The sequence below is a fragment of the Hypanus sabinus genome, unplaced genomic scaffold (assembly GCF_030144855.1).
Source record: "Hypanus sabinus isolate sHypSab1 unplaced genomic scaffold, sHypSab1.hap1 scaffold_649, whole genome shotgun sequence".
NCBI lineage: Eukaryota > Metazoa > Chordata > Chondrichthyes > Myliobatiformes > Dasyatidae > Hypanus > Hypanus sabinus.
The window spans coordinates 162,501-172,500 of NW_026781505.1; positions in this window are offsets into that span (position 1 = coordinate 162,501).

Sequence of the window (10,000 nt, forward strand, 5' to 3'; positions counted from 1 at the left end):
ATGGAGCGCGTGTGTGCCTGCCTTCTCGGGATGGTCGACGGCCGCCCGCCCGGCCCCCGTCATTCGTGGGCGCAGCAGTCTCGTCCGCCGGCGGGGGAATCCGGCTGATCGATCGCGGTGCAAACGTGCGAATGCCCAACGTCCAATTCCGTCCGAAGCATGAAGACCTCGGTCGGTATCGGGCCGCCCCGCGGCAGACCCATCAACCCACCTCCGGAGATGGTAACGAGCCGAGCGTGGAAGTTCGCCGCACGTGTCGAGACCGTCGCTTCCACTCGGCCTCTCCCAAAGGTAGGACCGACCAAGCCGCATCGATCGGGGAACAGAGGTCTCCGCAGACGACACTCGCGAGGGCACCCGTGGCAGGCTGGTTCCCACACAAGTCTCCGTCACACAAAGTGCGTGCTCCCCTCCTAAAAGGCTTTTGGCTACCCGTCGGTCTGCCGGCCGTCGCCCACGGTTCCCGCTCAGACCCTGTCCGGAGCCCCTGGCGCGTCCTCGGACTTCCCGTCTGCCTTCACCTCGGTAAGCATTCAAAAGCCTTTTCTGTCTATAAATCACTGTAAGTCGGAGCTCGCCTGGCCTCCCGCTTACTGAGTCCGAAATAACCCCCGAAGGTTCACTTCGGCCTCCGCACTGTGTGTGTTGTGTTGTCTGTCTGTCTCGTGTGTCAACCGTACCACTGGAAATCCGTCTAAGTGCCTCTGGAAAACGTGTTCCCGAAAATCTCCGGGAACCCCGCCAATGCCCCCGTACAGAAATTGCATGTGTCAAGTCGGCGGGACGCCTGCCGGAAGTCCTGCCGGGCAGGTCGTACCTTGGCCCGGCCAGGCGGGGCAAATGCAACCTTCATAGCGCTCTCCGGGCCTAACTGGTTAACCGGCGCCGCGACTGACCGTACAACAATGACGTGTGTCAAACCGGCGGTAAGACGCCCGGAGCTCACGCCGGCCTCGTCGCACCTCGGGCCCGCCCGACGGGCTGGATCCGACCTTCACAGACTTCCGCCGTCAATTGGTTAACCGGCGCGGCGCCGGGAGCACGCGCCTCTGTCGGCGGTCGGCCCTCCGGTAGTGCCGCCGTGCATCGTCCGCTTCGGCCGGCAGCAGGGCCCCGAATCAGCCTTCATTCCGACTTCCGAGTTGGAATAATTTCGACTTCTGCCAAGGTCTCGGATCGGCGGTGGGACCTGCGGTAGTCCCACCGAAAATGCCGCCCCTCGGCCGGCACGGCCCTCCGAATACGTCCCCTCGCGGCTCACCGCAGCGGGACTTTGTCAGATTTTCGATCGGGCCGTAGCCCTATTTTTGGCGGAGGGACCTGCGGTAGTCCCACCGAAAATGCCGCCCCTCGGCCGGCACGACCCTCCGAATTCGTCCCCTCGCGTCTCCCCGCCGCGGGACTTTGTCAGAAAATCATTCGGGCAAGGTTTCGATTCGGCGGCCCGAGCACCGGTAGTCAGCCCGTATATGCTGCCCCTCGGTCGGCTTGGGCCTGCGGATACGTCCCGCTGACTGACTTCCGCCATTGGGAATTCGTCCGAAAATCCATACGGGCGACCTTGGGAAGCGTGCGGAAATACCGCCGCGCGGCCCGGGTTAACGAAGTGGGGAGGCCCGTAACGCCCGTCGACCACTCCTAAGTGGTCGAGAAAAACGCCTCCCCGTAAATCTCCGGAAACCCCGCCAATGCCCCCGTACAGAAATTGCATGTGTCAAAGGGGCGGCCGTATCTGACCCCGGCTGCCGAGCCTCTGGAACTCCTGCCCGGCTACGACCCTCAAATCCGACCCGCATCCAGACTTCCGGAGCGGACTCAGTTAACGAATTGCCACCGGGCAACTGGTTAACCGGCAGTTCTCGGACGGCTCGTTAGCCGTGCCGACCGACCCCCCCGGCCGTGCGGTGGAGCAAGACAACAGTCCCCGGGCGGGCAATCGAGTTCCCGACCGGGCCCTGGCAGATCGTTAACCGGCCCGACCGGGACAAGTCGTTAACCAACTTCGGCGTGACAAATGGTTAACCGGCCCGGCCGGGACAAGTCGTTAACCAACTTCGGCGTGACAAATGGTTAACCGGCCCGGCCGGGACAAGTCGTTAACCGACGTCGGCGTGACAAATGGTTAACCGGCGGGGCCGGGACAAGTCGTTAACCAGACCCGAGCCGGCACTTCGGTAACCGACCGGGTCCGGTGCTGTCATGCAGAACAGGACAGAGACTTAGGCAGCGGCCCGGCGCGGACAGTTCTTCCGTTCGCCGGCTCGGTGACAATTGGTTAACCGACCGGGCTCAGGCAAATCGTTAACCGACGTCGGCGAGACAAATGGTTAACCGGCTCGGCCGGGACAAGTCGTTAACCAACTTCGGCGTGACAAATGGTTAACCGGCCCGGCCGGGACAAGTCGTTAACCAGACCCCAGCAGGCACTGCGGTAACCGACCGGGTCCGGTGCTGACATGCAGAACAGGACAAAGACTTGGGCAGCGGCCCGGCGCGGACAGTTCTTCCGTTCGCCGGCTCGGTGACAATTGGTTAACCGACCGGGCTCAGGCAAATCGTTAACCGACGTCGGCGAGACAAATGGTTAACCGGCTCGGCCGGGACAAGTCGTTAACCAACTTCGGCGTGACAAATGGTTAACCGGCCCGACCGGGACAAGTCGTTAACCAGACCCCAGCCGGCACTTCGGTAACCGACCGGGTCCGGTGCTGTCATGCAGAACAGGACAGAGACTTAGGCAGCGGCCCGGCGCGGACAGTTCTTCCGTTCGCCGGCTCGGTGACAATTGGTTAACCGACCGGGCTCAGGCAAATCGTTAACCGACGTCGGCGAGACAAATGGTTAACCGGCTCGGCCGGGACAAGTCGTTAACCAACTTCGGCGTGACAAATGGTTAACCGGCCCGGCCGGGACAAGTCGTTAACCAGACCCCAGCAGGCACTGCGGTAACCGACCGGGTCCGGTGCTGACATGCAGAACAGGACAAAGACTTGGGCAGCGGCCCGGCGCGGACAGTTCTTCCGTTCGCCGGCTCGGTGACAATTGGTTAACCGACCGGGCTCAGGCAAATCGTTAACCGACTTCGGCGAGACAAATGGTTAACCGGCCCGGCCGGGACAAGTCGTTAACCAGACCCGAGCCGGCACTGCGGTGACCGACCGGGACCGGTGCTGACATGCAGAAAAGGACAAAGACTTAGGCAGCGGCCCGGCGCGGACAGTTCTTCCGTTCGCGCCGGCTCGTGACAATTGGTTAACCGGCCCGGCTGGGACAAATCGTTAACCGACGTCGGCGAGACAAATGGTTAACCGGCTCGGCCGGGACAAGTCGTTAACCAACTTCGGCGTGACAAATGGTTAACCGGCCCGGCCGGGACAAGTCGTTAACCAGACCACAGCCGGCACTGCGGTAACCGACCGGGTCCGGTGCTGACATGCAGAACAGGACAGAGACTTAGGCAGCGGCCCGGCGCGGACAGTTCTTCCGTTCGCCGGCTCGGTGACAATTGGTTAACCGACCGGGCTCAGGCAAATCGTTAACCGACGTCGGCGAGACAAATGGTTAACCGGCTCGGCCGGGACAAGTCGTTAACCAACTTCGGCGTGACAAATGGTTAACCGGCCCGACCGGGACAAGTCGTTAACCAGACCCCAGCCGGCACTTCGGTAACCGACCGGGTCCGGTGCTGTCATGCAGAACAGGACAGAGACTTAGGCAGCGGCCCGGCGCGGACAGTTCTTCCGTTCGCCGGCTCGGTGACAATTGGTTAACCGACCGGGCTCAGGCAAATCGTTAACCGACGTCGGCGAGACAAATGGTTAACCGGCTCGGCCGGGACAAGTCGTTAACCAACTTCGGCGTGACAAATGGTTAACCGGCCCGGCCGGGACAAGTCGTTAACCAGACCCCAGCAGGCACTGCGGTAACCGACCGGGTCCGGTGCTGACATGCAGAACAGGACAAAGACTTGGGCAGCGGCCCGGCGCGGACAGTTCTTCCGTTCGCCGGCTCGGTGACAATTGGTTAACCGACCGGGCTCAGGCAAATCGTTAACCGACTTCGGCGAGACAAATGGTTAACCGGCCCGGCCGGGACAAGTCGTTAACCAGACCCGAGCCGGCACTGCGGTGACCGACCGGGACCGGTGCTGACATGCAGAAAAGGACAAAGACTTAGGCAGCGGCCCGGCGCGGACAGTTCTTCCGTTCGCGCCGGCTCGTGACAATTGGTTAACCGGCCCGGCTGGGACAAATCGTTAACCGACGTCGGCGAGACAAATGGTTAACCGGCTCGGCCGGGACAAGTCGTTAACCAACTTCGGCGTGACAAATGGTTAACCGGCCCGGCCGGGACAAGTCGTTAACCAGACCACAGCCGGCACTGCGGTAACCGACCGGGTCCGGTGCTGACATGCAGAACAGGACAGAGACTTAGGCAGCGGCCCGGCGCGGACAGTTCTTCCGTTCGCCGGCTCGTGACAATTGGTTAACCGACCGGGCTCAGGCAAATCGTTAACCGACTTCGGCGAGACAAATGGTTAACCGGCCCGGCCGGGACAAGTCGTTAACCAGACCCGAGCCGGCACTGCGGTGACCGACCGGGACCGGTGCTGACATGCAGAACAGGACAAAGACTTGGGCAGCGGCCCGGCGCGGACAGTTCTTCCGTTCGCCGGCTCGGTGACAATTGGTTAACCGACCGGGCTCAGGCAAATCGTTAACCGACGTCGGCGAGACAAATGGTTAACCGGCCCGGCCGGGACAAGTCGTTAACCAGACCCGAGCCGGCACTGCGGTGACCGACCGGGACCGGTGCTGACATGCAGAACAGGACAAAGACTTGGGCAGCGGCCCGGCGCGGACAGTTCTTCCGTTCGCGCCGGCTCGTGACAATTGGTTAACCGGCCCGGCTGGGACAAATCGTTAACCGACGTCGGCGAGACAAATGGTTAACCGGCTCGGCCGGGACAAGTCGTTAACCAACTTCGGCGTGACAAATGGTTAACCGGCCCGACCGGGACAAGTCGTTAACCAGACCCCAGCAGGCACTGCGGTAACCGACCGGGTCCGGTGCTGACATGCAGAACAGGACAAAGACTTGGGCAGCGGCCCGGCGCGGACAGTTCTTCCGTTCGCCGGCTCGGTGACAATTGGTTAACCGACCGGGCTCAGGCAAATCCTTAACCGACGTCGGCGAGACAAATGGTTAACCGGCTCGGCCGGGACAAGTCGTTAACCAACTTCGGCGTGACAAATGGTTAACCGGCCCGGCCGGGACAAGTCGTTAACCAGACCCCAGCCGGCACTGCGGTAACCGACCGGGTCCGGTGCTGACATGCAGAACAGGACAGAGACTTAGGCAGCGGCCCGGCGCGGACAGTTCTTCCGTTCGCCGGCTCGTGACAATTGGTTAACCGACCGGGCTCAGGCAAATCGTTAACCGACTTCGGCGAGACAAATGGTTAACCGGCCCGGCCGGGACAAGTCGTTAACCAGACCCGAGCCGGCACTGCGGTGACCGACCGGGACCGGTGCTGACATGCAGAACAGGACAAAGACTTAGGCAGCGGCCCGGCGCGGACAGTTCTTCCGTTCGCGCCGGCTCGTGACAATTGGTTAACCGGCCCGGCTGGGACAAATCGTTAACCGACGTCGGCGAGACAAATGGTTAACCGGCCCGGCCGGGACAAGTCGTTAACCAGACCCGAGCCGGCACTGCGGTAACCGACCGGGTCCGGTGCTGACGGGCAGAACAGGACAAAGACTTAGGCAGCAGCCCGGCGCGAACAGTTCTTCCGTTCCCCGGCTCGTGACGATTGGTTAACCGACCTCCGGTCCACCCTCCGAAAGTGCCGCCCCTCGGTCCGAACGTCGCTCCCAACACGTCCCCCGGCTGCTCCCCGCCGCGGGACCTTGTAGGTTTTGAATTCGGCGGAAGCCGTAGTTTTGGCCGAGCGCCATAACACGAGCCCTAGCCCCAGCCCAAGCCCTAACCCATATCCTAGCCCTAGCCCTAACCCTAACCCTAACCCCAGCCGTAACCCTAACCCAGGCCCTAACCCTAACGCTAACCCTAACCCCCGCCCTAACCCTAAACCTAACCCCAGCCCTAACCCTGAACCTAACCCTAACCCTAGACCTAACCCCAGCCCTAACCCTAGCCCTGGCCCTAACCCTAACCCTAAACCTGGCCCGAACCCAATCCCCGGGCGGGCAATCGGTTTGCCCGACCGGGCCCTGGCAAATCGTTAACCAACGTCGGCGAGACAAATCGTTAACCAACGCCGGCGAGACAAATCGTTAACCAGCCCGGCCGGGACAAGTCGTTAACCAACCCTAATGCGGCGGGACTTGGAATAATTCCGACGTCTGCCGAGGACTGCGATGGGCGGTGCGACCTCCTGTAGTCCCGACGGAGGAGCCGCCCCTCGGCCGGCACGGCCCTCCGAAGACGTCCCCTCGCGGCCACCCGCCGAGGTATGACGCGTGCGGACCTGCCAGGAGCACAACCCAAACCTTAAAACTAACCCTGGCCATAGCACGAGCCCTAGCCCCAGCCCAAGCCCCAACCCATATCCTAGGCCTAGCCCTGACCCTAGCCCCAACCCTAGCCCTAACCCCAGCCCTAACCCTAAAGCTAACCCCCGCCCTAACCCGAGCCCTAGCCCCAACCCGAACGCTAAACCTAACCCTAACCCCAACCCCAACCCTAGCCCTAACCCCAGCCCTAACCCTAAAGCTAACCCCCGCCCTCACCCGAGCCCTAGCCCCAACCCGAACGCTAACCCTAACCCTAACCCCAACCCCAACCCTAACCCTAACCCTAACCCTAGCCCCAGCCCAAGCCCCAACCCATATCCTAGCCCTAGCCCTGACCCTAGCCCGAACCCTAACCCTAACCCTAACCCCAGCCCTAACCCTAAAGCTAACCCCAACCCTAACCCTAACCCTAGCCCCAACCCTAACGCTCACCCTAACCCCAGCCCTAACCCTAATCCTAACCCCAGCTCTAAGCCTAAGCCCCGCCCTAACCCGAGCCCTAACCCCAACCACAACCCTAACCCTAACCCTAACCCTAGCCCGAACCCAATCCCCGGGCGGGCAATCGGGTTGCCCGCCCGGGCCCTGGCAAATCGTTAACCAACGTCGGCGAGACAAGTCGTTAACCAACGTCGGCGAGACAAGTCGTTAACCAGCCCGGCCGGGACAAGTCGTTAACCAACGTCGGCGAGACAAGTCGTTAACCAACGTCGGCGAGACAAGTCGTTAACCAGCCCGGCCGGGACAAGTCGTTAACCAGCCCGGCCGGGACAAGTCGTTAACCAACCCTAATGCGGCGGGACTTGGAATAATTTCGACGTCTGCCGAGGACTGCGATGGGCGGTGCGATCTCCTGTAGTCCCGACGGAGGAGCCGCCCCTCGGCCGGCACGGCCCTCCGAAGACGTCCCCTCGCGGCCACCCGCCGAGGTATGACGCGTGCGGACCTGCCAGGAGCACAACCCAAACCTTAAAACTAACCCTGGCTATAGCACGAGCCCTAGCCCCAGCCCAAGCCCCAACCCATATCCTAGGCCTAGCCCTGACCCTAGACCCAACCCTAGCCCTAACCCCAGCCCTAACCCTAAAGCTAACCCCCGCCCTAACCCGAGCCCTAGCCCCAACCCGAACGCTAACCCTAACCCTAACACCAACCCCAACCCTAGCCCTAACCCCAGCCCTAACCCTAAAGCTAACCCCCGCCCTCACCCGAGCCCTAGCCCCAACCCGAACGCTAACCCTAACCCTAACCCCAACCCCAACCCTAACCCTAACCCTAACCCTAGCCCCAGCCCAAGCCCCAACCCATATCCTAGCCCTAGCCCTGACCCTAGCCCCAACCCTAACGCTAACCCTAACCCCAGCCCTAACCCTAACGCTAACCCTAATCCTAACCCCAGCTCTAAGCCTAACCCCCGCCCTAACCCGAGCCCTAACCCCAACCCCGACCCTAACCCTAACCCTGACCCTAACCCTAACCCTAACCCTAACCCTAACCCTAACCCTAACCCTAACCCTAGCCCGAACCCAATCCCCGGGCGGGCAATCGGGTTGCCCGACCGGGCCCTGGCAAATCGTTAACCAACGTCGGCGAGACAAGTCGTTAACCAGCCCGGCCGGGACAAGTCGTTAACCAGCCCGGCCGGGACAAGTCGTTAACCAACCCTAATGCGGCGGGACTTGGAATAATTTCGACGTCTGCCGAGGACTGCGATGGGCGGTGCGACCTCCTGTAGTCCCGACGGAGGAGCCGCCCCTCGGCCGGCACGACCCTCGGAAGACGTCCCCTCGCGGCAAGCCAGCCGAGGTATGACGCGTGCGGACCTGCCAGGAGCACAACCCAAACCTTAAAACTAACCCTGGCCATAGCACGAGCCCTAGCCCCAGCCCAAGCCCCAACCCATATCCTAGCCCTAGCCCTGACCCTAGCCCCAACCCTAACCCTAACCCCAACCCTAACCCTAACCCCAGCCCTAACCCTAAAGCTAACCCCAACCCTAACCCTAACCCTAGCCCCAACCCTGACCCTAACCCTAACCCTAGCCCCAACCCTAACCCTAACCCTAACCCTAACCCTAACCCTAACCCTAACCCTAACCCTAACCCTAACCCTAACCCTAACCCTAACCCTAACCCTAGCCCGAACCCAATCCCCGGGCGGGCAATCGGGTTGCCCGACCGGGCCCTGGCAAATCGTTAACCAACGGCGGCGAGACAAGTCGTTAACCAGCCCTGCCGGGACAAGTCGTTAACCAACGTCGGCGAGACAAGTCGTTAACCAGCCCGGCCGGGACAAGTCGTTAACCAACCCTAATGCGGCGGGACTTGGAATAATTCCGACGTCTGCCGAGGACTGCGATGGGCGGTGCGACCTCCTGTAGTCCCGACGGAGGAGCCGCCCCTCGGCCGGCACGGCCCTCCGAAGACGCCCCCTCGCGGCAGCCCGCCGAGCTATGGCGCGCGGGGACCTGCCAGGAGCACAAGCCAAACCTTAACCCTAACCCTGGCACTAACCCTAACCCTAACCCTGACGCCAGCCCTAACCCTAACACTAGCCCTAACTAACCCTAACCCTCACCCTCACCCTAAAACGCCCAGTCTTTGTAACTGGGCGTACGTCGGTCCCGCAGCGGCGCGCGGCTAATTCGCCCCTGGACCTGCTAGCACCTTCTGCGAATACCGGCGAAGACGCTGACCCAGCCAGCCAGCCAGCCAGCCCAACGCGCTCGTCTGTGCCGGCACACTGCAGCTCGGCAACCGGGGAGCCCACAGCCAAGCCCTCGCGAGGCTGCTGTAGCTGGCCCACCCACCCACCTCCCCCAAAGACGGGTCGTGTGGGAGCCAGGTGTCCGGACCCGGGCTGCGGTTAACCATTTACCCGCGTGCAATTCGTTAACCGACTCTGCTTCGGAAGTCCCGATGCGGGACGGATTTGCCGGCCGCTGCCGGCCCGGAGTTCCAGAGACCCGGCCGCCGGGGTCAGATTCGGCCGCCCCTTTGACACATGCAATTTCTGTACGGGGGCATTGGCGGGGTTCCCGGAGATATATGGGGAGGCGTTTTTCTCGACCACCTAGGAGTGGTCGACAGGCGGTACGGGCCTCCCCACTTCGTTAACCCGGGCCGCGCGGCGGCATTTACGGGCGAACGGCGACTTCGCCCGTCCGTCCGTCCGGCCGGACGGATTTTCCCACCGATTCCCACTGGCGGAAGTCCGCATGGGGACCGATTCGGTGGCCTCTGCCGGCCGGGGGGTCGCCCTCCTCGGGCAGCCTGCCGGTGCCCGGGCCGCCGAGTCGGAACCTTGGCCGAATGAATTTCGGACAAATGCCCCGATGCGGAAGTCCGTAAGGGGGCCGATTCGGAGGGCTGTGCCGGCCGGCCGGCCGGCCGGCGACACTTTCGGCCGGACCACCGGAGCTCCCCGCGAGTCCCGACTCCGAGACTTGGAGTCCCGGGCGG